Source organism: Procambarus clarkii, chromosome 49 (genome assembly GCF_040958095.1).
Source record: "Procambarus clarkii isolate CNS0578487 chromosome 49, FALCON_Pclarkii_2.0, whole genome shotgun sequence".
Taxonomy (NCBI): Eukaryota; Metazoa; Arthropoda; class Malacostraca; order Decapoda; family Cambaridae; genus Procambarus; species Procambarus clarkii.
The window spans coordinates 13,228,798-13,252,697 of NC_091198.1; the positions used below are offsets into that span (position 1 = coordinate 13,228,798).

The window sequence follows — 23,900 nt, forward strand, 5'->3', positions numbered from 1 at the left end:
AGAGAACTATCAACATCAGAGGCCCGAGACTGTTCAACACGCTTCCGCTACACATAAGGGGCATAACTGGCCGACCCCTCACAGTGTTCAAGAGAGAACTGGATAAGCACCTCCAAAGGATACCTGATCAACCAGGCTGTGACTCATACGTCAGGCTGCGAGCAGCCGCGTCCAACAGCCTGGTTGATCAGTCCAGCAACCAGGAGGCCTGGTCGACGACCGGGCCGCGGGGACGCTAAGCCCCGGAAGCACCTCAAGGTAAGGTAAGGTAAGGTAAGGTAAGGTAGGTCATATTTTCTTCCAGATTATAACGCATTGCATACTTTATTCCCAAAAAGACATGGTCACTTTTACCCAAGGGAGGAAGGTACTGAATGTCAAATATTTCTTCCTCCTTCCTGGTAAATATCAAATCTAGCATGGAGGGAACGTCCCCTTCCCTCATCCTCGTAGCTTGTTTAACATGTTGATACAAGAATGTTTCCAGGATGAGGTCTACAAATTTACAGGTCCAGAAATCTTGTGTTTTAGCTTCATATGCTTCCCAGTCTATGAATTTCAAGTTGAAGTCGCCGACTATCAACAGTCGTGAACTATCGTTATCCGCTCTCGCTATGATAAGAACATAAGAACATAAGAACAAAGGCAACTGCAGAAGGCCTGTTGGCCCATACGAGGCAGCTCCTATCTATAACCACCCAATCCCACTCATATACATGTCCAACTCATGCTTGAAACAATCGAGGGACCCCACCTCCACAATGTTACGCGGCAATTGGTTCCACAATTCAACAACCCTGTTACTGAACCAGTATTTACCCAAGTCTTTCCTAAATCTAAACTTATCCAATTTATAACCATTGTTTCTTGTTCTGTCTTGTGTTGATACTTTTAATACCCTATTAATATCCCCTTTGTTATGTCCATTCACCCACTTGTAAACCTCTATCATGTCACCCCTAACTCTTCGCCTTTCCAGTGAATGCAACTTAAGCTTTGTTAATCTTTCTTCATATGAAAGATTTTTAATTTGGGGAATTAACTTAGTCATCCTACGCTGGACACGTTCAAGTGAATTTATATCCATTCTATAATATGGCGACCAAAACTGAACTGCATAATCTAAATGGGGCCTAACTAGAGCAAGATATAGCTTAAGAACCACACCAGGTGTCTTGTTACTAACGCTGCGATTAATAAATCCAAGTGTCCGATTTGCCTTATTACGAACATTTATGCATTGATCCTTTTGTTTTAAATTCTTGCTAATCATAACTCCCAGATCCCTTTCGCAATTCGACTTCGCAATCTCAACACCATCTAGGTCGTATCTTGTAACTCTATCATCATTACCTAACCTCAGAACTTTACATTTATCAGCATTAAACTGCATCTGCCAATCCTTCGACCATTTCAAAACCCTATCTAGATCAACTTGAAGTGATAGTGAGTCCTCCTCCGAATTAATTTCCCTACCGATTTTCGTATCATCGGCAAATTTGCAAATGTTGCTACTCAAACCTGAATCTAAATCATTTATATATATTATAAACAACAGAGGTCGCAGGACAGAGCCCTGAGGCACCCCACTTACAACACCCCACATGATCTATCTCATTATTGTTATCAGACCTTCTCGTTTACTATCTAGCTCCTCCTTTCACCATGTGCTGCTTGGCGGTGGACTATATGCATTTATGATCATTAGTTTATCATCCTCATGGCAGATCTCTAGTGCTATTATGTCAACTTCTTGTGGATTGGCAGTCACTATTTCGTTCACTTTTAGGTGTTCTTTGACCAGCACAGCAACGCCACCGACTTTCCTGATTTTTCTGTCCCGTCTCCAAATTGAGTAGCCCCTTGGGTATATGACCTCATTTAAAATAGCATCTTCAAGTTTTGTCTCCGTGAGTGCAACAATGTCTGGTGTCTGCAGCTGTATTACATCACTTAACTCCAGTATCTTCGATCTCACTCCATCTATGTTGGTGTATGCAATCTTGAAGAACTTAATTGTTCCCCCCTCTTCTTAATTTTCACTCCCCCTCTCTCTAATGATTTTGTTGGTTTGCCTTTATGTACCACTTTACTGGTCTGCCTACCCCTATCACTTTGTAGAAAAAAGAATTGATTTCTTCTTCATTCCTGCTCTCATTTAAACGTTTTGCCTCGGCGAGGTTCAGTTTCAGCTTCTCTCTATCTTCTTTTGAAAGATCTCGTCTTAACGACCACACTTTCCCATCCTCATCACTTTGTAATTTTCTAGCATTCCTTAGTACTTTTTCCATCTGTTTGGCACCATTTAGGGTGATCCTCAAAGGTCGATCTTTCCCTTTTACATATCTGCCTATTCTCCTGTAGTCGCACACATTCTCTATGGTTGTAAGACCTTCCACGAGGCCAACAATTTTATCTACTACTTAGCTTCTTCTACAGCTCTTTCTGACCTAGATGTTATCTCCTTTTCTTTGCAGCCAAAAATGATCAGGGACTTACTCCGATCAACTGTTTTTTGCACCAACTTCGGGTTAGATGCCAATTCTTTCCTCACTTCTAGCCTAATGTTTGTTTTATCTTGGTTGCTGCAGTGTTTGACTTCCTTTACTGCTTCTTCTATTTTTTCCTTCTCCTTGGCCACTTGTGCATAAGTGAGTTGCATATCTTTCTTGCACTGTTCTATTCCCTGTGTAACTTCCTCCATCTGTGCTGACAAAAGCTGTTTCTCCTGTTGAAGCTCTATCATGCATTCGGAGGCCAACATGAGATGGAGACCACATGAAATGGACTCTGTTACCATCCTTAATAATTTTGTTGTATTTGTGTCTAGCTTGTAACCTATCCACCGCTGCCCACTGGATGGGGGGGGGCGGTGTGCAGGACAAACATATAAATTGTGACACTAGCTCTCCACATATGTCAGTTGCTTAATTTAGAACCTGTACTTGAGGTCGATCTCGAACCCATTGTTGATGTGATGACTTATACTTGAATTTTGTAACTAGCTCATCAAGATTGTAACTTGCTTAGCTAAATGAATTGTGGGGTTCAGTCCCTGAGCCCATTATGTGCCTCTGTAACCCTTTCCACTACCGCCCACAAGATGGGTATGGGGTGCATAATAAATGAACTAAACTAACTAACTCCTGTTGAAATTCCTTACCTAACCTATTGTAGTCATTTATGTTTAAATTTACCTTAACTTCTTCCAAAGCTATTTTTAAGAGTCTATTTTCTTCTTCCATGGCTTTGCAATTTGTTTCCAATTGAATCTTATCCTTGAGCAAGTCTTTCACTACACCCTCAAGACATACAACTTTGCTATTTAAATGGTCATTACTTTCTTTCAATTTACTAATTATTTCTACATGAGAGGTCACAATAGTATCTAATTTTACCACCTTGTTGTATAGACTGGTTATCTCAATGCTTTCTTCACTGAATCCAGCAAAATCAAGCTCTGTTTTGTATTTCCTCTTGCAGGCGGCCATCTTGAATGTTGTTCTCTGCACTGGAAACACTAGGGGTAACTTTTTCTCATCCACTATTTCACTTCCCTTGGCACATTCCTGTTATCTCACCTATTTTTCAAAAGCACTATACCCTTATGTTCACTGGGACACCACTCACTATCATCATCCTGTACTACAATACTTAGGATTATTGAAATATGCTGGAGCTCCTCTTGTCTGCCTCTTGGGAAAGCCAAGAGAGAGAGCAAGAAACAAGAAAGAGAGTGCGAAAAGATACGTGAACTTAGGGACAATTCTATATCCAATGTTCCAGCGATGTGTAAATATTTCATTCAAAATTATCTGCTACCAGAAATTTTAGCCAATTATCCCCAGTTTGCAAACTATAGGTAGTAATTAAGTGATTGTAACCTATCCACCGCTGCCCACTGGATGAGGGGCGGTGTGCAGGACAAACATATCAATTGTGACACTAGCTCTCCACATATGTCAGTTGCTTAATTTAGAAACTGTACTTGTGGTCAATCTCGAACCCATTGTTGATGTGACGACTTATATTGCATTTTGTAACTAGCTCATCAAGATTGTAACTTGCTTAGCTAATTGAATTGTGGAGTTCAGTCCCTGAGCCCATTATGTGCCTCTGTAACCCTTTCCACTACCGCCCCACAAGATGGGTATGGGGTGCATAATAAATGAACTAAACTAACTCCCACTACACCCATCAACATTGGTGCTCCTCAGGGCAGCATACTTGGCCCTCTCCTCTTTCTCATCTACATTAATGACCTTCCAAATGCATCCCAACACCTCAAACCAATTCTATTTGCTGACAGCACTACATTCATTTACTCCAGTCCTGACCCCCTTGCTTTAAATGTCACAGTGAATATTGAGCTAAATAAAGTTCATCTTTGGCTAACTGCCAACAAACTTACCCTTAACATTGACAAAACTTTCTATATTTTGTTTGGCAATAAATCCTCAAATCAAATTAATCTCAAGATAAACAATACCCAAATTTGTAATAAAGTAGATGGCAAGTTCCTTGGCGTTCTAATTGACCGCAAGCTGAATTTCCAGGGACACATTCTAAATATATCAAAAGAAGTTTCAAAAACTGTTGGCATTCTTTCTAAGATCATATATTATGTACCTCGCGCTCTATTACTCCCTCATCTATCCATATCTCAACTATGGTATTTGTGCTTGGGGCTCTACTACCCAAAATCATTTACGTCCTCTAATTACTCAACACAAAGCTGCTGTTAGGACAATATCCAACTCTGGCCCTAGATATTACTCTGTACCCCTACTCAAATCTCTGAATATGTTAGATATTAAGTCACTGCACATCCTCTCATGTGTATTATATATATACATACATATATATATATATATATATATATATATATATATATATATATATATATATATATATATATATATATATATATATATATATATATATATATATATATATATAATATATATAATATTATATATATTATATATTTTTTTATATATATAATATATAAAATGCTGAACTGTAATGTCAATCCTGACCTCAAAAGCTTCATTGAAGGTTGTAACTGAACCCATGAGCACCACACCAGAAACAAATACCTTTTTTATTTATTTATTTATTTATTTATTTATTTATTTATTTATTTATTTATTTATTTATTTATTTATTTATTTATTTATTTATTTATATACATACAAGAAAGTACATTGGGATTGTGAGGATACATAGTATAGTAATTACAATTTTGTAATTAAAAATCTTGTAACTTGCAAAATTTATAAAGAATGATAACAGTTACAAAGCAAGAAAAAAAAATAAAGATGAGAGAAAATTGTAGGTATATTAAGCACATAGGTAGCTCAGATTGATTGCCGTGACAGCTTGAATGGTAGTTTAACAAAAATTAGTAGGCACAATACAGCATATGGCTAGCACATAAAAGAAGACAGCAATGAACACAATGATATAGGTTGTTTGGGTTAAGTACATAAAGATTGGAAGATTGGGTAACACTAGATACAGAGCAAATTTAAAGCTCAGTGTAGAAAACTACGAAGATGAAATTAGGTGCTTTTGGTTTTGTTTTTAAATGAGGCAAAAGTTTGACAGCTTATCAATTTACTAGGGATTGAGTTCCATAGACTAGGTCCCTTAATTTGCATAGAGTGTTTACACAGATTAAGTTTGACCCTGGGGATATCAAAGAGATATCAGATTGATATTCCAAGAGTACGAGTTAATCAAGCTAGAAATGCTCTATAAATCAAGGGACCCAGAATGTAGAATGACCTTCCCAATCATGTTAAAGACTGTACCTCTCTCAACCAGTTTAAGATAAAAACTTAAGCACTACCTAATTAACTCCCTGTAACCTACCTTACCCCTATAATGTCAACCCATGTCTGCTATTTTTAAACAATGCTGTTTGTTGACCAAATGTATTTTTTTCCTGTGTCTGCCATGTTCCCCCTCTTTTTTATTTTTATATTTTCTCATTACATTTTATACTTTAATCTCAATTAGTATTAAGTTTTAGTCTTAGTGTTTTTCCTGTCCGAAACGCTTTGCGTAATAGTGGCTTTAGGCATTGTATGTACTAGCTCTATCTATAAATTCATCAATATTTGTATTACACCTTGTATGTATGTATGTACTTTGCCTGAATAAACATTTGAATTTGAATTTGGTTCATATCCTGGCCGGGGAGGATTTACTGGGCGCAAATCCTTAATTGTAGCCTCTGTTTAACTCAACAGTAAAATGGGTACCTAGTTGCACATCCTCTTATGTGTCTTATGTATATATATATAAAACTCTGAACTGTAATGTCAATCCTGACTTTAAAAGCTTCCTAGAAGGTTGTAACAGATCCCATGAGCACCACACCAGAAACAAATACCTATTTAATATTCCAAGAGTACGACTTAGTCTAACTAGAAATGCTTTACAAATCAAGGGACCTCTCGAATGTGGAATGACCTTCCCAATTATGTTAAAGACTGTACCTCTCCCAACCAGTTTAGGATAAAAAGCAAGTACCACCTAATTAACTCAATGTAACCTACTTCACCCCTAAATGTCAACCCATGTCTACGATTTTAAACAATGCTGTTTTGTTGACCAAATTGTATTTTTTTTCTGCCATGTTTCCCCCCCCCCCTTTTTTCATTTTTTCTGATTTTTTCTCAATACAATTTATACTTTAATCTAAGTTAGTATTAAGTTTTAGTCTTAGTGTTTTTCCTGCCCGAAACGCTTTGCGTAATAGTGGCTTTAGGCATTGTATGTACTAACTCTATCTATGAATCCATCAACTTTTGTATATCACCTTGTATGTATGTACTTTACCTGAATAAATATTTGTATTTGTATTTGTATTTGTTAAAAACGATTCTTCGTGGGGGACGTATTCCAGGGACCATAAGATTAAGAACTTTCCCGAAATGCTACACGTACTAGTGGCTGTACAAGAATGTAACAACTCTTGTATATATAAAAAAAAAAAAAAATACCTAACAGTATAAGCTGGAGGACCCAAACAGAAAACGGGATATTACATCACTGTCGTGAGCCGATTTCATTTTAAATTACGTCCATTTTTGCCCATAGCACGCATACGAGCGAAAAGCGACGTTATTTTAAAGAGGACGGGTTGTTGTAAGTGATATGTTTGTCCTGCACACCGCCCCCCCATCCAGTGGGCAGCGGTGGGTAGGTTACAATCACTTAGTTATTACTTACAGTTAGCAAACTATGGATATTTGGCTAAAATTTCTGGTAGTATATAATTTTGAATGAATTTTGAATAATTCTCTGAATTCATGTATCTTTTCGCACTCCATCACATAGTGACGGAGGGTGTGTTAACAAATAATTTTGTTGACACAGTTTACATTTGGTCAGATCTACATCAGCAGATAATGAGAAGTGATTTTACTGAATGATCCATAGATGTACGATAATATAGAAAAAAAAACATTTACCCTTTTGCTCTACGCGAGGTTTCTGTCCACGCTGAGCTGGCCTTAGGACACCTGCGTTATCATTTGACAGATGTACCGCCCCAGTCAAACTCCCCACCTGATAATGTCCTCGGAGCGGATCGCGGCAGGCGCGAACGCCCGGGCTTGGGGCCGGAGGAGGCCACAGCCGGAAGACGAACCAACCCGAAGACGCAAGGGCGCGATCCCCATACGCCAGGGGAGAAGGCAAGCTCCAAAACTGGGACACTCGCTCGTCGGTCATCGCCCATCGCTGCTCTTGCATGATAGTATGATGATAGATGGAATTACTGGTGTCGATTTCACTGTGACTCAAAGCTACAAGATTTTGTTGAAGTTCTCGATGTACTGCTGCTCTTAGACTACTTATTGACAGTTCAAGTTTGTACTCAATTTTTCCTTTAAAGGCAGATTCTTTGGCTAACTCATCAGCTCTATCATGCATTCGGAGGCCAACATGTGATGGAGACCACATGAAATGGACTGTATTACCATCATTAATAAGTGTGTTGTATTTGTGTCTAGCTTCAGACACAAGCATGTTACAGTTATGTTTTAAAAAGAGTTGAGTGCTATTAAGGATGATAAAGAGTCACTTACAATTAATGTGTCAAGTTTGGGAGATTTACACATTTCAGTGCAAGAATCACAGAAGATGCTTTTTAACCCACAGGGTTATAAACCCATGGAAACGCCTACCCGCTGAAGCCGTAAATGCCAAAACTCTGTTAAATTTTAAAGTCCAGCTGGAAAAGGTCATCAAGGCAAATAGGGGTACCCTCGACAAGCCGCTGGCTTCCTGTCTTCGTCGAGGCAACTAGTGTGAGTCAGTGGGGATGAGTCTGCAGGGATCAGGTGGGAGTCTGTATGGGGATGAATCAGGAGGAAGTTAGTGGGGGGAGAGGGGGGGGGGAGTGTGCAGGGGGTGAATTAGGTTGGAGTCAGTGGGGGAAGGGTTGTGAGTGTGGAGTGGGTGAGTGTGGAGGGGTGAGTGTGGAGGGGGTGAGTGTGGAGGGGTGAGTGTGGAGGGGGTGAGTGTGCAGAGGGGTGAGTGTGGAGGGGGTGAGTGTGAAGGGGTTGAGTGTGCAGGGGGTGAGAGTGTGCAAGGGGTAATACAATACAATACAATACAATACAATTTTATTTAGGTAAGGTACATACATACAATAAATATTTACAAGGATTGTTTGACTTATAGGTAGAGCTAGTACATACAATGCCTAAAGCCACTATTACGCAAAGCGTTTCGGGCATGAATAGTGTGCAGGGGGGGGGGGTGTGAGTGTGCGGGGAGTGAGTGTACAGGGGGTGAGTGTTCAGGGGGTGAGGGGTGAGAGTGTGCAAGGGGTGAGAGTGTGCAGGGGGTGAGTGTTCAGGGGGTGAGGGGTGAGAGTGTGCAAGGGGTGAGAGTGTGCAGGGGGTGAGTGTTCAGGGGGTGAGGGGTGAGAGTGTGCAAGGGGTGAGAGTGTGCAGGGGGTGAGAGTGTGCAGGGGGTGAGAGTACAGGGGGTGAGAGTGTGTAGGGGGTGAGAATTAAGGGGGTGTGTGTGCAGCGAGTGAGTGTTCAGGGGATGAGGGGTGAGAGTGTGCAGGGGGTGAGAGTGTGCAACGGGTGAGAGTGTGCAACGGGTGAGAGTGTGCAGAGGGTGAGAGTGTGCAGAGGGTGAGAGTGTGCAGGGGGTGAGAGTGTGCAGGGGGTGAGAGTGTGCAGGGGGTGAGAGTGTGCAGGGGGTGAGAGTGTGCAGGGGGTGAGAGTGTGCAGGGGGTGAGAGTGGCGGGAGCGTGCGCAAGCCGCCGCTCACTTGGCCACACAAACGTTGCCTGGTGGGAGGTGCGCAGCAATAACATGATGGCTGCTGACTCTGAGACATGGTAAACATTCCGAGTTTGCTGCCTTCAGCGCTGGAGGGACGCCGTGAGTGAGTGTAGGCGGACTGGAGGAGGAGTGAGGACGCCCTCACCGTCAAGGTGAGTGAGTGTGAGTGTGATGAGGGCGTCGAGGAGTGCGGACACTCGCGCCTCCACACCACACACTCCTTTTGTTATGGTCGCTCTCTTCCTCCTTCCTTGTTGCTGTGGCCCCTGAGGTGGCCCCTGAGGTGGCCCCCCTCCCCTGGCCCTGGCCGCACCACCGGCCACGGTCAAGGGCCCCGAGGCACTCCTTCACCTGGCCCTGGGGCCCGCGCTGCCCGGCCACCACCACCACCACACTCATGGTGACTAACAAAACCCAGGGTCTGTGTGTCGTGGGGCAGGGTCACTGTTTGTGTCGTGGGGCAGGGTCACTGTTTGTGTCGTGGGGCAGGGTCACTGTTTGTGTCGTGGGGCAGGGTCACTGTTTGTGTCGTGGGGCAGGGTCACTGTTTGTGTCGTGGGGCAGGGTCACTGTTTGTGTTGTGGGGCAGGGTCAGTGTTTGTGTCGTGGGGCAGGGTCACTGTTTGTGTCGTGGGGCAGGGTCACTGTTTGTGTCATGGGGCAGGGTCACTGTTTGTGTCGTGGGGCAGGGTCACTGTTTGTGTCGTGGGGCAGGGTCACTGTTTGTGTCGTGGGGCAGGGTCACTGTTTGTGTCGTGGGGCAGGGTCAGTGTTTGTGTCATGGGGCAGGGTCAGTGTTTGTGTCGTGGGGCAGGGTCAGTGTTTGTGTCGTGGGGCAGGGTCACTGTTTGTGTCATGGGGCAGGGTCACTGTTTGTGTCGTGGGGCAGGGTCACTGTTTGTGTCATGGGGCAGGGTCACTGTGTTGTGGGGCAGGGTTACTGTGTTGTGGGGCAGGGTCACTGTGTCGTGGGGCAGGGTCACTGTTTGTGTTATGGGGCAAGGTCACTGTGTCGTGGGGCAGGGTCACTGTTTGTGTCATGGGGCAGGGTCACTGTTTGTGTCGTGGGGCAGGGTCACTGTTTTGTCGTGGGGCAGGGTCACTGTGTCGTGGGGCAGGGTCACTGTGTCGTGGGGTAGGGTCACTGTGTCGTGGGGCAGGGTCACTGTTTGTGTCATGGGGTAGGGTCACTGTGTCGTGGGGCAGGGTCACTGTGTCGTGGGGTAGGGTCACTGTGTCGTGGGGCAGGGTCACTGTTTGTGTCATGGGGTAGGGTCACTGTCGTGGGGCAGGGTCACTGTTTGTGTCATGGGGCAGGGTCACTGTTTGTGTCATGGGGCAGGGTCACTGTTTGTGTCATGGGGCAGGGTCACTCGTGGGGCAGGGTCACTGTGTCATGGGGCAGGGTCACTGTGTCGTAGGGCAGGGTCACTGTTTGTGTCTTGGGGCAGGGTCACTGTTTGTGTCTTGGGGCAGGGTCACTGTGTCATGGGGCAGGGTCACTGTCGTGCGGCAGGGTCAGTGTTTGTGTCGTGGGGCAGGGTCACTGTTTGTGTCGTGGGGCAGGGTCAGTGTGTGGTGGAGGAGGGTCACTGTGTCGTGCGGCAGGGTCACTGTGTCATGGGGCAGGGTCACTGTGTCATGGAGGAGGGTCACTCTGTAACGGGGGGTGGGGGGGAAATAGCTCTCTTGCCCATTATTCCACCCCCCAGTTAACTAATGAGGCCTGGGGAAACAGCTCTCTCTAGTCCAGTATCCTGTCCTCAGTTAACTATTCTAGAGCACCCCCCCAGAGTTCCTACAGCAACCTCTCTCGTTCAACACCTTGTAGCCTAGGTATTCGACTACCTAGGTGCAGGGACTACAAGGCGCCGTAACTTGATCAGCTACCCGCAACTCTAGGAGAACTCTAGAACACACTACACTGCCACAAACGCATAAGAGAAACAAAAGGGAAGAGATGAATAATGAAGTAATTAGTGAGGGTTTGGGGTGAGAGAGGTAGAGAGGTGGGAGCCGCTATGAGGGTCATTAGTTGAAAGGGAAAGTTCGGAGAGGGGTGGAGGGGGAGGAGTAGATAGGTAGAAGTAGAAAAGTAGATAGAAGTAGAAGATTAGAAGAAATGCTGCCACCATCCATTCTAGACCATTACATACAAGACAAGGAATGGAACTTGTCTGTATCACCATATTCTCAAGAGGTCATTATTAGTACTGGTATGTTTCATCTGTATCATGCACTCATTGAAATCATGAAACCAGTAACCGCAGAGGCTTTCTCACCTCAACTCAAAAACTCTAGGGAACAAAGTTAAAGACAATTTAAATAATAAATTCAACAATTATATTTTTCATGATAAGTATCATAATTTAAACCATTCAACTTAATGTTCAAGATACAAAGTGAGTCATTATCCAAGAATTTGAGAACACTACAACTAGACTGTCCCTGATCCTCACACAACACTTGTAAACACGACCAAGTCACCTTAATGTTCAACTCACCAAGTGTCTGCCTATAGCTGGATTGAGAAGGAGGGGGGCGTCTGCAGTTGTCAGGCAGCGTCACCCCCCGTCCGGCGACAGCCTATCTCGACGGCTGGCCTCTGCTCTGCTCTGCTGGCTGGTCTCCTATTTTATTCCCTCTATGCTCTGCTCTCCGAGTATATATTGGGGAACCTAGTAGCTAACTCTGCCCACAAGTAGGTAGCCCGAGGCTCTCTACGATACCACTCCTTAAACGTCGGCATGTTTGAAGGCCAATTATCAGATTAGCAGAAGCAAGGTGAAATTTGCATGATCTGACCTCAGGTCACTTGGGGTCATTAACGCTTAGAGGTGTGAGTTTCAGGCCGACAAACTGGCGCCTCTCAGATCCTTGTCTGTGACTCTTGAATTATATATTTTTTTAAATAAAACTAAACCAAACACCTTTACGGTGTTACAACTCTTTGTGTCATGGGGCAGGGTCACTGTGTCATTGGGCAGGGTCACTGTGTCATGGAGGAGGGTCACTGTGTCGTGGAGGAGGATCACTGTGTCGTGGAGGAGGGTCACTGTTTGTGTCGTGGGGCAGTCACTGTGTCGTGGAGGAGGGTCACTGTTTGTGTTGTGGGGCAGGGTCACTGTGTTGTGGGGCAGGGTCACTGTGTCGTGGGGCAGGGTCACTGTGTCGTGGGGCAGGGTCACTGTGTCATGGAGGAGGGTCACTGTTTGTATCATGGGACAGGATCACTGTTTGTGTCGTGGGGCAGGGTCACTGTGTCATGGAGGAGGGTCACTGTTTGTGTCATGGGACAAGGGTCACTGTTTGTGTCGTGGGGCAGGGACGCTGTTTGTGTTGTGGAGGAGGGTCACTGTTTGTGTCGTGGAGGAGTGGCACTGACAATGCCAGTGTCACTGACAATGGCAGTGGCAGTGACAATGGTAGTGACAATGGCACTGGCAGTGACAGTGGCACTGGCAGTGACAGTGACACTGGCAGTGACAATGGCAGTGGCACTGACAATGGCAGTGCCACTGACAATGGCAGTGGCACTGACAATGGCAGTAGCATGATTATTGTCCTGGACAATAACATAGGTAAAGGCCAATGGACAATGGCCTGGATAATGCCATGCAGAATGGCCTGGAAAAGGCCATGGATGTTAGCCTGAGCAGTGCCCAGGGACAGTGTCCATGGATACTGGCCTAGCAACCTTGTGTCTACCTCGTGGAGGTTCCGGGGATCAATGGCTCTGAGGCCCCGAGTCCAACCAAGCCTCCCAGTTTATTTGGTTAACCGTGCTGTTGAACGCGGCTGTTCGCAGCCTAATGTTTGAATCACAGTCTGGTTGTTCAGGTATTTGGAGATGTTTGTTGAGTTATTTCACTAACACTGAGAGGCAGGCCAGTTATGCCCCTTATGTGTAGCGGGAGAGTGTTGGAAAAATTTGGGCCCTTGATGTTTATAGAGTTCTCCCTCAGCATACTGTTTGTATCTCTGCTTTTCAATGGGGCTATTTTGCACATCCTGCCATGCCTGCTGGTTTCATGAGATGTAATTTCCGTGTTCAGATTTGGAACGTGTCCCTCTAATATTTTCCACGTGTAGATTATTTTGTATATTCCTCGCCTGCGCTCTAGAGTATACTGAATTAGAACCTTTAATGTCTCAATAAATAAGATGTCTTAAAAGTGGATTCTAGCATTAAAGGATCTTTGCATGCTCTCTAGGTCAGCAATTACTACGGTTCTAAATGGGGCTGTTAGTGTGCAACATTATTCCACCCTAGAGAGCACCAGTGTCTTGAAAAGTATCATTGGCATTGCATAACTTGTTTGAAAGGTCCCTTTTATCCAACATGTCATTTTTTCTTGCAGTCGTGACAACTATTTTATTGTGTTCTTTAGCCCTTAAGCTGCTACAGCCTTAATAGCCATCAACACTATGTGTAAGAATTTTTTTTTTGTCTTATAAAAGTGTTCATTTGCGTTCACTGAACGGGGGGGGGGGGGGTGAAATCGTAGGTTACGTATTTTAGCCGCAATAGGACGAAGAAGTCTGACAAAATTGAGGAGTTGATAGATTAAGCGTTGGAGGTGGTCAGCTCTGCCCAAGCTGTCAGGCAGGAGTTGCCACAAAGATATTATTACCTAACTAGCTGTACCTGGCCAGGCGTTGCTGTGGCTGGTTAAATGAAAAAGAAAGAAAAGAGCGCACATTTCTAATATGTTTAATTACACAATGTTTGTGGGTATACAATGTTTTTTGTTCCATTGTCTGGTTTGCCAACTCTTGAACTCCCGACCCTCCCCTGTCACCCTCGTCCTCCCCACCATCCCCCACTCCATCACCCTCGTCCTCCCCACCATCCCCCACTCCCCGTCACCCTCGTCCTCCCCACCATCCCCCACTCCCCGTCACCCTCGTCCTCCCCACCATCCCCCACTCCCCGTCACCCTCGTCATCCCCATCATTCCCCCCTCCACCGTCCCCCTTGTCCTCCCCACCATTCCCCCCTCCCTCGTCCCCTTGTCCTTGCCCCCATTCCACTCTCCCCCGTCCCCTTGTCCTCCCGCACCATTTCCCCCTCCCCCCCCCCTATTCCCTCGCATAATTTTTTTTTAAAGCATTTTTTTACCTGTCACAGGTGACATCTGTATAGTAGGTATATAAAAATGAACGTATATGAATGCAAAGGTGTCAAAATTTCAAAGCAATCGGTGAAGAACTTTCAGAGATTTCCCTGGCACGAAAAATAGTTTAAAAAAAAAAAAAGCATGTTTTTAACCCTTAACCCTTACACTGCTACAGCCTAGGCTGTAAATGGGGGTACAAGCTTGGGCTGAGTGAAAATATATTTGAATTATGTGAAAATTAATATTAAATGTTAAACAAATCTCCAACTTATTGTCTTCAGCGTCGTAGAAGTTTCATCCCAGTATTTTCAGAAATGGATTTTAGACAATTTTTTTTTTAAAGAAGAACATTTTGTTGAGAAGGAGAACAGCTCCTATTAACTGGAACTGAAGTATAATGCAGTAATAAGGGGATGCAAGCACCTGTCTGATGCACAAAGAAGAGTAGTAGTTAGAAGTGCTCACAAAGGGGATATGCAGCTGATGCTTTTATAGCATTGCTGAGTAATACATAATAACACAAGTAATAATGAGTAAGTATGTCATTAGGCTCTATTTTGTTATATATCATACAAATACATTGTTCAATAGTAATACCTGCTGCTTTCACCAATGTCCACAATTTTTTTTTAAGGAGAATATTTTTATTACCTGATTTTATTGTAACCTCTACATCCGGGAGAATGCATACTTTTCCATAACTATGTAAAGAAAAAATTAAATTGGTCAACAAATAAATCAGTCATAACTGGCAGAACTTGGTACTTTGAATTTTTTTTGGCTTATTTATTCAGATTTCAAACTTTCTTTTCCTTGTTTCTTTAGATTGTTTTGATGATTAGGGACCAGATTAGGGCTTTTTGACTTATTTAAAGTATACCCTAAATATATCCCCTAAATCATTATAATTATTATAATTATCCCAATATTTTTTTGTGGGGAAGGAGGGAGGGAGGGATATTTTTTCTTGATTTCATTTCAACACACATTGACCTATAACTTTCACATATTCAAGTACGAATGCCAAACAATGTTTATTAAAACATACAAGTAAATTAATGAATTAGAACCACCTTATACTTTGTCGATAACTTCAATTATCTCTGAAACTAGAGTTTCAACATTGGGTCGGCTTCAAAAAATTCAGTTTGATTCTCACCATTTTTACATATAGTGCGCGCCGCTGTCTGTTCTACAATCCTATTAGGATGGATTTTTCATTAACACTAAACGTTTTGAGTTATAAATTTTGTTGTCTGAATTTGGTGCATATTTCAAATGCCATCGTGACAATTTTTTTTTACAATAAACTAAACTGAAAATCTATATTCAAAATCTATTTAAATGAAAATCATATACTATTCTGAGAGCATAATAACACTTAATGAACAATTGGTGATATATAATATTTTTGCAGTTGATCTGAAATTTTCAATATTAAATTTTGTAATTATTTTTATTTTTTCTTGTTTTTCAAGTTATGTTGATGATCATTTAGACAAAGTTGGAGTGTGTGCCTAGTAGATTATGCACAAAAAATTTGAAAGTGTTAGAACAAGTTTGAAAAATTTGACTTGTGGTACCATCGGGCCATGGCATATATATACACTAGGCGCAGTTTAAGGGTTAAACTGTGCTACATGTGGTGAACTGTGGTGAGTAACTGTCGCAGAATTGCGCACCACAGCTATTGATTCGTGCATATTAGATTCAATTATGTTCATAAAACAATAAACAAATAGTTATGCTGTTATTACACTATATACACAGGTTATACATATATAAGTATTTGCATGTTTTGTTCACCCATAACAAACCACTAAGTTGGTATTGTGTGTAAAACAACGACGAGTGGCCGCCACACACCAGCCTAGCAAATGCACTTCCTTCCCTCCCTCACTAACATCTCACTCGCCAACGTTCCTCCTTCCCCCATACTGTTTTTCTTTTATACACTATATACAGATGTTATATATAAGTACTGCATCTCCATGTTTTGTTCAGCATTACTGGTCAACTAAGCTGGTATGTTGAGTTCAGACAACAGAGGTCGCCACACAGCTGACGCTCTCTCCCTCCCTCACCAAATGGTTCCTCCCACCGTACTCCTTTTGCTGTTATACACTAAATACTGTCTCCACTCGATTATCCAGACTATATGGGAAGGACCCCCTAGCTGGATAATCACGTGTTCCGGATAATGGTACAGTACTTTTTTACCTCCAAGTCCAAAAGTGACCATTTCCAATCTACTGTATTTTTATACTACAAACAACATAATTTGAATTGCCTTTGCCACATATAATTATTAAATATTCAACTAGAAACTTCAACTTACCTTGTTGTTAGTCTTCTTGATGTCACACATCTTGAAGTTAAGAATTCTTGACAATTTACGTAACCTCTACTAACACAACACTAAAATTAACACATAAAATTACTGTACAGTTCATTAAGCAAAGTTAGTTTTGACAGCCAGCTGCTGAAACCTCACAGGTTGAAGGCACGGGTTGCCTGTGACGCCTCACTTGGCTTGCCTGTGACACCTCGCTTGGCTTGCCGGTGACGTCTTCGCTTGGCTTGCCGGTGACGTCTCGCTTGGCTTCCCGGTGACGCCACACTTGGCTTGCCTGTGACGCCTCGCTTGGCTTGCCTGTGACAGCCTCACTTGGCTTGCCTGTGACGCCTCGCTTGGCTTGATTTTCTTTGCATATAAGAATCAAGTTTAGCTTGCCTTCTGTGTTCATTGGCCTATTGTATGATCAGCTCTTTGGTTCGCCTCAGGCTTCACTTCACTTGAAGTCGACCGGCCATTTTCACAAAGTTGTATAACACGTAATTTGTCTTTAATTGTTAGGACAACCTTCTTCCTCTTAACACCTCTAGAATGATTGATGCTGCTACCAGACATAGCCTTGGCCAAAAATATTCAAAGTTACTATGAAAATAAAAAAGTTATTTAAAAAATATTTCACTAATGGCGCAGCACTGTGGTATAACACGAGGGGCGGGAGCACATGGGTTGACCAGGATTGGACACGTCCACTTGGGCAGCTATGACATGTTACGTAAACTGCCAGGAGGAAAAAACTCACAATATTTTTTAAGGAAACTTCAGCCTGTGCAAACTGTTTTTAGGAAACTTGTATATTTGTTATTACATAATTACTAGTATTTTTATTTTTGGCTATGATGAATTGTTGTAAAATTAATGGTAATTCCTGTACTGTAGTGTATAGGCCCCACCACAACTTCCCCCCCCCCAGGTGGTCCCCTCCCAACGCTCCACTCTCTCCTGACACCACCCACCCACCCCACTCCCCCTCCTCCACCATGTGCCTCGAGCCACAGCCAGGTGGGATTAATACAATACAGCCCGCAACATGGCTTTCATATCCAGACAATTCAATGATTATCCGGCTGACTGTCCAGATAGTGTAACATCGGCAGCAAGTTAACCGGCTCCGGTTTTTTATCTGGCTAAACCAGCTTTTATCCGGCTTCCATGGCCATTTTGGCAGGATATTGAGAACTTTATCTGCGTCACGATTTTGGCCGAATAAAGGCGTTTTCCGGATGTTCAAATCCCGGATAATCGAGTGGTTACAGTATACACGTTATATATAAGAATCTATATTTCTGTTCACAATAGCGAACCACTAAGCTGGTATGGAGAGTCCAGACAATAACTGGTTGCCACACAGTCAGCAGATGATGCTACCTGCCTCCCTCATCAAGATTACTCCTCCCACTATACTACACACAGCGCTAATTATCACCACAATCCTGCTATTATCAGAATTCAGGTCATTTTTATCACAGTCAGAGGTCTTTCTGTAATTTTATTATTGCTAAATAATACCAGTTACATATGTATGTTGACATTTTTAGGCGATGCTGTGGTCACAAGCTGAACAGCAGTGCTGTTAGCTCATACTGCGTGCACCAGCCTTGGTTGCTCACTCGGTACTGAGGCTCTCACACCCGGGAATGTTACCCACGATTTTTTTTAAATGGCATCTGTTTACTAGAGCCCCGAGGAAGCTGATGTGAACCCCATGTAGCCTTGGGACATTTAAATCGTGTGCAGCACCGTCAATTTTATACTGTTCATGGTTTGGTGACAGTTACTCAAATTGTATATATACAATGTGCGCAGTTTAAGGGTTAAAAGAAAGGCCTTTCGACATGATTGCTCATAAATTCTTTACATTGCTTTTTTCGTTCTGTAGTGCGATTTGATTGTTTTATATATGGTTTCCGTATTTACAATTTCATTTTTTCCATAGCACATGATTTGGAACTTTTTTCATTAAACCTCATATTATTATCTGTGGCCCATTAAAAGACCAATTTACATCCGATTGGAGGTTTGCCGTGTCCTCTATATTGTCTACTCGCATGAAAATCCTAGTGTCGTCCTCAAATAATGATACAGTTTGTATCCTTGTCTATGTCTGACATGAGGATGAGAAAAAGTACTGGAGCAAGTACGGTACCTTGGGGGGACAGGTTTTCACAGTAGATGATCATGATGTTACTGTGTTGACTATTTTACTCTGGGTACTGTTCATTAGGAAGTTGAAGATCCATCTCCCTACTTCCCAGTAAATCCTTTTGTACATACCATGGTCACATGGTATGTTCTGTATGGAGCACTGTTCTATACCTGTGTTGCCTGGGGTTATGTAGATGTTGCAATTCCATGTGATTTGTAATCTTACTTCTTACTTCTTGGCACACTATCAAAGAGTTTTATGATGTGTGAAGTTAGAGCTATTGGTCTATAATTTTTTTGCATCCTCAATCCCTCCCCAGTCGGTGGTGTTTTTTTTTGTGCGTTTTTGACATCCAGCCTAAGAACTGCCGGTTGGATCGCCGGCACGAGGGTCTGGGGCTGGGGAGGGGCGGGTTGCGCAGACAGCGGTGCGGCAACGTGATGACGTCGTGCTCGTTTGGGAAGGTCTGTCCACTCGTTTGGCTTTTGGTAGCAATATTTTCACCAGAATACAGTGGTTGGTTTTGGGGCAAGTATGTTTCTGGGTGCCAGACCCTGACGATGTCAGACGCAGAATGCTCCCAGCCACACGAGGGTTTCTATAGGCCATTGCTCCTCGTGCCTCTCTGAGGGGGCCAGGTTCTGGCTTGTGGTCCCCTGGTAGGCAAGAACTACATGCACTTTGATGCCAAAAAGCTGATAGATATAGATCAGCCTGGATAGCTCAGTGGGGGGAGGGGCTCCAGGTCTTGCCCAGAAAATAGCGTTTCATTAAATTAAACACTTTTTTTTGGAATACAGGCGTTTGTAAAGCACGTGGCTTTCTGTATTTCTAAGGAGATACTTAGACTTGAGACAAGATAGAGGAAATATACAAGGTGGTGTCAGTGTGTTAGTGAAAGAGAATTTCAATGTAAAGGAAGTACAGTATTTTTTGACAGTCCAGGGGATTTGGATATTGTCGCACTAGAGATATGCAAGTAGAAAGATAAAATGATAGATTAGTGCCTACAATCCACCAACAAACAGTATGTGGACAAAGAAGAAATTGATAACAAATAAGGTCTTATAATGAATTTGAGGTAATAAAAAACAGAGATAAAGCATGATTATACTCAGAGGCTTTAACCCTTAACATGCTAGGGGTATAATATCCTTTGTTCCCCACAGGCGCATGTAATTTTGAAGAAAAAAAAAAAAATTTCTTGCTAATCTGTTAACACTTTCGCACTTTAGATTAGAGATAACTCGTCACCGTTTTTTCTAACGATTCCGCATAACAGACTACTTTTGTAGTCCATCGAAAAAATATTTCTATAAATTCCATTTTCTAACCGAAATGGATGGGGATACTCTCAGATTGGCCTTAGCCTTATGACTCAGCCTTATTGACGTGGAACAGCGAGGAATGGCCAACAACAACAAGCATACCACATGTTCCCGACATAGATGCCAGCGCAGCTCCTCCTGCTGACGCGGCAGTTTCAACACCCAGCCTATCTGGTGCGAGGCGTCCTCTGTTCACCTCAACACCTCAAGCCCACTCATCAACCACAAATTCTGAAATGGACATTGAGGACATAGAACCACTTGATGTTTCTGATTTCATAGAAGATTCTACTACAAGTTTGGTGGTTCCTGTAGAAGACAATATTCCTCCAGTGCATCCAAGAAATAGAAGAATTATAGATTCAGAACAACGTCTCAACTACAAGTTGACGCATGAACTTGTGCACTTGGCTAAAAAAAGAAGATGCCGTGTTTGTTTCAAGTCTGGCAAAAGGAGGGACGTGATATATGGATGTAAAACTTGTGATGTGGCACTGTGCGCTGCGCCTTGCTACACAAGGTACCACCGAAGAAAGATATTTTGGGTGGAGAAAAAATAACCACCGGCAACAGCTTCACTCCACCTAAGAAACATCAGATGAGCAACTTCAGGATCAGAAGCCTGAAGATGGTGGAGTGAAGAAAAAATGCTCAACTGTTGATCTTCAATCAACATAGACAGGGTAAGTACACCTATTTGGAATTTTTTATCATCTATAAGAAGTTATATTATATACGTTTTATAGAGAATTTATTTGCGAATTTTTTGGTACCAGAATGAATATTATATCACATAAACTTCTATGAGTAAAAAAAACAAAACACAAAGTATGTTTGGGGGTGTGGCGGGTGTGGCTCTGGGTGTGGCGGGCGTGTGGCAGTGATAGCCGTTGATAGCCCTTTAGCCGTTGATATATCCAACACGTGGGAAATATTTGTATGTGTTATGTATATGTCTGTGTAGGGAATTTTACTGCGATCACTGTCATACAAATTATAAAATGTTTCAACAAGTATAAACATGACAAACATCAAACGAACGAAAACAATGCGTTCGTTTCTGCCGCGAACGCATACTGAGCGACGTGGTTCTATATTTGGCGCTTCTCTTACACATGCTTTGTACAATTGTTATACATTTCATCTTATAGAAAATTTTATTGCGAACACATTGGTATAAAAAAGAAATACGTACATAGAAAAGTAGGGTCAGGAAACGTATAAATGTATAAACTTTCCAAACATGATTTTCCCCGTGTTTTCGCCAGTGCGCTCGCGGCTAACTACTCTCCACTTCACACACTCTTGCGGGTGGGCAATTACCTATATTAAACATTCATATGCATATGTCCGTGTAGAGAATTTTATTGCGATTCCAATGATACCAAAATTAGCGATGTAGGACAACTGTAGGCTTCGCAACCATTAAGAGTGTGGAAACATTTTGTTGCTGTTTGGCACTCTCGGCGAGTGATCTGCATAGTTTTTTATTTGGTGTTGATACTCCTTATGCTTGGGCGGCATTTTATAGGTATGCTCTTATAGACAATTTCATTGCGAACACAGTGATACCAAATTTAAATACGTGCGCCATCAATTATTGTCAGGACAGTCAAAAGAGTGTACACTTTTTCGGTCTTACCGCGTAGGCGCGCGTAGTGCCGAAAGCATCTGGGGTATTGTTTTTTCTGGGGGAGCCCCGTCGGCTCCCCGGAGCTTTACCGGCTGATATGCTAATGTCAGACTTTGGCATCAGTCATGTGTATGGAGTTCTAGGGCCTACCGGGGACCACGAGCCAGAACCTGGCCCCCTCAGAGAGGCAAGGGGAGCAATGGCCTATAGAAACCCCCGTGTGGTTGGAAGCATTCTATGTCTGCCATCGACCGGGTCAAGCATCCAGAAAGGTAAGCATTCCAAAACAAACCCCTATTCTGGTGAAAATTGCTACCTAAAGCCGAACTAGTGGATAGAACTCTTCAACAGAAAACAAGGAAACTAGTATGACGTCATACGTCACCGCGCCGCTGTCTGCGCAGCTCCCCCCTCCCCAGGAGGGGGAAGGGGGAGCCCCAGACCTCCCACGCCGGCTATCCACCCATCAGTTCTTCGGCTGATGCTATAGGCAAAGGTTATGTGCTCCGGCTCCAGTGGTTGTTTCAGCACTGTACCTAGAGTGTGGTGTCTGTTTTCTAGGTGGTGCGTGAGCCGGGAGTGATTCTTCAGTACTCGGGCTGCATGCGCCTAGGGTTCCCTTCCCTAGGTGCCCTGTAAGTACTGCCCTTGGGGCTTGGGGCCACCTTCCACAAGTTCCTTGGGTCCTGCCCCTGCTTGGCCGTTTACTGCTTGGTTTTCGGCCGCTCTTTGTGTGCTCGGGTGTTCTGTCTCCCTTGTTCGCCTTAGAGTAAGGGGCAGTTTTTGCACTGGTGGGGTGCAGGGTACTGTGCAGCTTGTCTTTACCAATCATAGCGGCCGGGTCTGTTCCGCTTGGGTACGCTGTCCTCTTGCGGGGTTTTCTTTTTCTTTTTGTTTATCTACCTGGTGGGGGGGTCTGCCTTCGTTCTTGCCCCTTGTGTCCTGTTTATTTTCGGGTGGTACCCCCTCCTAGGTCCCCGTGAGTGTACACGTCCCGGGGGTTCAGCTCTTAGAAAGTTGTTTGGTAGCTTTGGGTGCCGGTTAGCAGTACCCTGCCTGGGATTACCTGAGCGCGAGTCCTCTTATAGTAAACGCTCGGGACCCTGGGAAACCCCTGGGGGCGCGCGGGTCCGATGGATGTGACCCCAGAGTCCCCCCCTCGCTTCCAGCGAGTTTGAGGGTTGCTCTCACCCTTTGTCTCTGGGTGACTCTGTTTTGCCTCCGTCTGCTGCCTGTGGGGTCGGTGACACCTTCGACCCGGAGTCCTGCGAGTTTGGTTGCTCGTTGGGGCTCGGTTACCCGGTTGTGGTGACAAAGCGGGTGCGGGCAGCAGGGGCGTTGCACTTGAGCCTTGGTGGTGGCAACGTTCTCGTGGTTCCTCCCCGGGAGCCCCGGGGCTGCCCCGTTGTAGTTCGTTTTGGGACTTGGGGGTGTTGGTTGCTTCGGTTCTATCCACGCCCCCTTGTCTTTCCCCTGGTTCACCCTTCCTGCCTGCATCCGGTTCCTTACTGTCTGTAGGTTCGGGGCGGGGTTTTTGATGGTGTTGAGACTCGGGCAGTCTCGGGGAATTCCCTTTCCGGGGTAGTGACGGGGGCATTTGAGCCTGTTCCTTCAGCCGTGTTGTATGAGTCTGCCAGTGGGCTCCCTTCCTTAGTGTTTTTCACGGCTGCCCCGGTTTTCTGGTACGGCCGGGGCTTTGGGGGAACGACTCGGCCCCAGGGCCTGTCGTGTAGGTTCCCGGGGCTGGGAGGGGGGCTGACTTGGGCGGCCTTGGCCCCGTTGGGCCCCGTGGGGGTTTTTATCCCCCTCTAGGCGGGGCTTGTGGTTACGCGGAGTGGGGTCTTTCCTCCCCACTCGCCGTACGTGCTGTTGGACGTCGGCCCCTCCCCGGGCTCGGTTCCTTGGCCTTTGAGTCGGTTGGTTCCGTCCTGTGGGTGGATGTTTCCTCCCACCCCTTTTTGGGACGGTGTTTTCGTCATGTTTCCCCGTTCGATGGGGTTCTG

At 44.0% G+C, this 23,900-nt stretch overlaps 1 protein-coding gene across 4 annotated transcripts in view; it reads left to right on the top strand.

Annotated features, from left to right (window-relative positions):
• The first annotated feature begins 9,309 nt into the window (after positions 1-9,309).
• Positions 9,310-23,900, top strand: part of pps (protein partner of snf) — a 283,892-nt gene continuing 269,301 nt past the window's right edge. For all 4 annotated transcript variants that reach the window (XR_006773414.2, XM_069302993.1, XM_069302994.1 and 1 more), the window contains exon 1: positions 9,310-9,469. The gene's annotated coding sequence lies outside the window, so the exon portion shown is untranslated. The remainder of the gene's footprint in view (positions 9,470-23,900) is intronic.